The following is a 5744-nucleotide window of genomic DNA, read 5'->3' as shown; positions in this document are numbered from 1 at the left end:
AATAGTTAAATTCGATCAGACTAGACACACAATAACAACTACAGTTCAAGAAGATATTGCAAAACATTTCACTGACTGTGGAGAAAAGAGAAAGAATACCATACAACTATATCAATAGTTTCCGTGGAGAAAAGGAGAAAGAATACCATACAACTATATCAGTAGTCTCTACGAAGAAAGAGAAAAGAATATTATAGAACTATGTCAGTAGACTCTCGTTATGTGAATGACATCAATTGCATATATACTAAATTCATGGTTACAATATTTATTTACTCTAAGTTTGCTCTAAATTTGAAATGGATTTTTTAGTATGTTTTCAAAGATACTTTTTTTCTGAAGTTTTGTATGTAGAGTAATTTTACAAAAGATTACATGTATTTTACAACTAATGACGGTTAACACCAAGTAAATCACAGTACTGTTGTAGGTGATGCGTTACGTTCCAGTGTAAACATTATAAAGAAATTTGTCAATAATGATGTATTGGTGAAAACATTAAACAAACAAAATGTCCAATAAGAATGTGATTCTTCATAAAGATTGTGACACTCAAAGTGAGAGCTTTGTTATATAATGTTATAACAACTAACGAGGGCTTGAGGAGGGACATTTACCCACTCAAATTTTTCACTCACCTCAATTTAATTCTACGTACGTGAAAGCAATGTAATGTGTATATCAAGAAAGCACGTTCGCACGTGCACTTCCGTTTGGCGGGATGTTTTTTTCCCTTGTTTGCTAGAACTCAACCAGATATATCTTACCATAACAGGTATTTCCTTTAACCCTATGTGTTTTATACTAATGATGCTACTGCACTAACTAATTATTTATTTAACTAAATAATGCTCGAAACAGTACAGGATAATAACATGCAGAATATGTCCCGTAACTGTCATGATCGTTCTTGCTTTTTAATTATGTCACAAAACGTCGTTAAAAATTATGCAAATCTGGTCGATATGTGAGATTGTGTGTTTGTTTGTTTGTTTTTGAATTTCGCACAAAGCTACTCGAGGGCTATCTGTGCTAGCCGTCCCTAATTTAGCAGTGTAAGACTAGAGGGAAGGCAGCTAGTCATCACCACCCACCGCCAACTCTTGGGCTACTCTTTACCAACGAATAGTGGGATTGACCGTCACGTTATACACCCCCACGGCTGGAAGGGCGAGCATGTTTAGCGCGACGCGGGCGCGAACCCGCGACCCTCGGATTACGAGTCGCACGCCTTACGCGCTCGGCCATGCCAGGCCCGATATGTGAGAACAAAAGTAAAACCGAAATTATACATTGTATAAGAAAGCAGAATCATACGCCATATTGAAGGCGGAACTCTTGGTTTTACATAATATGGGATTAAAAAGTTAGTGAAACTATTGACAAGTTCTGAAAGGAAGGACTAACAGATGTTCGTTGAAAGAGGGTATATTTATGTTTAATAGCTCTGTAACTCTGGTAACTCTGTTGTATATATATATATATATATATTATTTGTATCATTTCATATAAGTTACTCATTAAATTTTATCTTTCATAAGAGAATGAACTATTATTTGTACATTGGCAACAACAAAGCTAAACTACAAACGGTGTTATGAGCCCTAAAGATTACTGCTGAGAAACCGCGATATATTTCATGATAAACATACATTTAAATAACATTTTCACAGTTGCTTTATGATATTTTTCAATAGTTCAAGTCTTTAGAAAACAACCACAAGCCAACAGTAAAAGAACTTCGTTTTTTTGTTATGTCATGAAATGGTTTTATGTTTACTTAAGTTTAATATTTGTTTTCAACATTCCGTAATTCATAGTGTTGTACGTATTTTATCTATTTTGCGTTTTTTAAAGGTATTTAAGTATTTAAATAACATTTTCACAGTTGCTTTAGGATATTTTTCAATAGTTCAAGTCTTTAGAAAACAACCACAAGCCAACAGTAAAGAACTTCGTTTTTTGTTATGTCATGAAATGGTTTTATGTTTACTTAAGTTTAATTTTTGTTTTCAACATTCCGTAATTCATAGTGTTGTACGTATTTTATCTATTTTGCGTTTTTAAAGTATTTAAGTATTTTTTAATTTATATAAAAAAGTAAATATTTTAAAGTTTAAAATCCGGTTTTGTTGTTGTTGCTTTTAGACGAAATAAAATAAAATTTCAAACATTTCTTGCGACATAAAATGATAAAAATATTGTGAATAAACATATCAACTTATTTTAACTCGTTACGTAACAGCTTCACTAATGTATTTATTTACATGTATAATTTCTTTTTTCTACCAGTAAACAACGAGTATCGATACATTCCAAACTGTGGCTGGTTCGTTCGAAGAATGTCGTCGGTGTTTGGGTAAGAAAAGTTCATACCCTGGAGGGTCAGGTTCTCTGTGACCTCTTCCTCCTCCCCGTACTTATGTTCTTGACGGATTGGTATTTATAATTGTAGAACTGAATATTATTTTGATCCTTTTCAGGGCAATGTCCATGTATTGTGGTTCGTATATAGTGATTATTTTATTCTATCAGCAGAATGTCAAGTTTGTTGGTGGCATTTTTTTATTGTTTAATACACATATATATATGTATACATATTTTTATTATTATTATTTAAAATTTATATATATATTTTTTCTTTTTATTTATTTTTATATTTAAAATATAAGTTAACTGGGGAGAGATATTTAGGACTAGCTTCATCATGTATGAGGTACCTGTCTAGTTCGCATAGTAATTCGTTTTTCATCCAATTCTTATTAAAATACATAATTGTAATATGTAGGAGTCTATCTGGTATGGTTGGTATGTTCGAGTATTTGTGAATGAACTGAGATGATATAGTTCTTGGAACTCTGTATGCAGTTGTGAGGAGTGTGTTTTGGATTGTTTGTAGTTTGGTTTCAATTATTTTATTGCTTACAGTTATCCATGCTGGAGCTGCATAATCTATTACAGGTCTAATATATGTTTTATAGATTTTTAGTATGTTATCTGTAGATGCTCCACTGTTTCTACCAGTTAGACTCTAGCATAGTTAGTTCTTCGCCAGACTTTATTTTTAATTTCGTTCACATGATTGATCCAAGTTAGTTTTGAATTATAGGTCAGACCTAAAAAATTTGCCGATGGGGCAATCTGGAGTAGTGTGCTGGTTGACGGACGAAAACTATGAGTTACATTGCGTTGAAAGAGCGGGAAGTGATCACATGTACATCCAATATTGTAACTATGATACAGATGGTTACAACAATGCTTCTTTTGCCAGCTCAGTGTTCTCGCACTGGGTGTTCCATAAAGAAGGAAATTCAGCTAATAACCCAAATAGCTACTGACCAATCAGCCTGACCAGCTGTGTAAGCAAAATTCTTGAGAGAATAATCAGTAACAGACTCTTCACATTCCTGAAGATAACATCACAATTACCAGAAGAACGAAATGGTTTCAGAAAATGCAGACAAACTAGAGACAATTTAGTCAGATTAACCGAAAAAATTGTTCATAGTTTTAATAAACGAGAATGCACTGTTGCTTGCTTTCTCGATATTGAGAAGGCTTTCGACACTGTTTGGCATAACGGTCTCCGGCTACGAATGCAAGAAATGGGACTACCGCGGGGAATTATTCGCTGGCTATCTAACTTTCTGGAAAACAGAATATGTAAGGTTAATGTTGAAGGGACTCTTTCAGAGTGTTTCACTCCAGAAGCTGGTGTCCCTCAAGGAGGGGTGGTTAGCCCTATCCTATTCATCATGTATGTGAATAATATGCTTCTAAAAAATCCAAATAATGTATACCAACACCGGCAATAGCAGCCACAAACATACAACCACAGTTAAATAGAACAAGTGAATATTGTCAAAAATATAGAATCAAAATAAACACAACTAAAACGCAACTAGTAGTATTTGCAAAGTTAATTAAACATAAAGAAGCACAACCTCAGATTTTATGAATGGAGCACTCCTTCAGACTGCTACATCTGCAAAATTTTTATAACTTACATTCGACTCAAAACTAACGTGGGTAGACCACATAAATAATATTAGAACAAAAATTTGGCGAAGAACAAACTATGCCAGCAGTCTAACTGGTAAAAATAGTGGAGCAACGGCTGATAACATCATAAAAATATATAAAACGCTCATTAGACCCCTCGTTGACTATGCAGCCCCTGCATGTATAAACGCAAATAAAAAACTACTTCAAACAAAACTACAAACAACACAAAATACACTACTCACAACAGCTTATAAAGTACTCAGAACAACATCATTTGAATTCTTGCATAAATACGCACACATAGAAACAATAGCAGATAGACTCCTACATAGTACAATAAAATATTTTGACAAAAATTGGAGAAAAAGTGAACTAGTAAGCGAACTTGACAGGTACTGTATACATGATGAGGATAGACTTAAACACCTTTCCTAAATAAAAAAAAGGTCACCTATAAATTAGATTCCACATTATTTTAAGGGTTAATTACTAAACATTTTATGTAAATGCTTTATAGTTATACCTAACTAATGAAAGTGCAAATAATTATGGAACTATAAAGAGAAATTATTTATTTGCACTGAGTGTATGTGTTGATAGTACATGGGCATTGATTGCCCTGATAGGGGCCTGAGTAAGTGCGGGTTACTCTGGCCCTTGTGTATAATAAATAAATACACTTGACAGATGCTGAAACCAAAATTTAGAGGAAGGAGGAAGAGGTCGACGAAACCTGACCCTCCTGGGTATATAAACATAAATACTCAAATACCCATACAGAGATAGAGAGAGAATATGCGTGTTATATCAGGGGGTGGAAGAAGCAATTTGGAATTGTTCAGGAAACTCAGAATAGTGCGGAAAGCATGCTAGTCTTAGGAGGGTCTGGGGATATGCCTCCAGGAAATGTTTGAAAATTAAATGCTCTTAGATTGAATTTTGTGTTAATTTTGCTATAATTTTTTGAAAGTGTTAATTATTTACATGTGCTATTTTATTCTATGTTATAAAACTTTAAATTAGCACTTAACCATTCACTGAATGTTACTGTACAAGCTTTTATTGTTTTAACGGCAGGCACATGTCTTAAACTTCAGATTCATTAGTTGTCATCAGTATGGGCTATTGGCAGGAAATCCAAAATGAAGAATCTTTGCTTTTTAACGGCATATCAAATTTCTTTTTAAATTCTTACAACATTACAATAAACGACTGTCTAAGACAAAATACAAGCCTGTTCACTCTCCAGTGGCAAAACGGTAAGTTTGCGGACTCACACCGCTTGAAACCAGATTTTGATACCCGTGGTAGGCAGAGCACAGATAGCCCATTGTGTAGCTTTGAGCTTAATTCCAAAACAAACAAACAAGTCCATTCTAAAAAAATCTCGAACAAATTGTTTTCTCTCCATTGGCAACCACATATCTCATTTAATTTGGTATCTATTGGCTTTCAAAATAAAGTGCTGTCTCTAAAACACGAGGCTCCCCAGTGGCTCAGCGGTATGTCTGCGAACATACAACGCTAAAAACCGGTTTTCGATACCCGTGGTGGGCAGAGCACAGATAGACCATTGTGTAGCTTTGTGCTTAATTCAAAACAAAACAACAATCTAAAACACGAAATTCGTCAATTACAGATTCTCTAAATCACTTTACGAGGCTAAAGGAGACTGATAACAAACTACGATGCTTTAACGACAGTAATATGCAGAAGCCATTAGCAGGACAGTAGCTCAC

The sequence above is a fragment of the Tachypleus tridentatus genome, chromosome 7 (genome assembly GCF_004210375.1).
Source record: "Tachypleus tridentatus isolate NWPU-2018 chromosome 7, ASM421037v1, whole genome shotgun sequence".
Lineage (NCBI taxonomy): Eukaryota > Metazoa > Arthropoda > Merostomata > Xiphosura > Limulidae > Tachypleus > Tachypleus tridentatus.
This window is presented reverse-complemented; position numbering follows the sequence as displayed.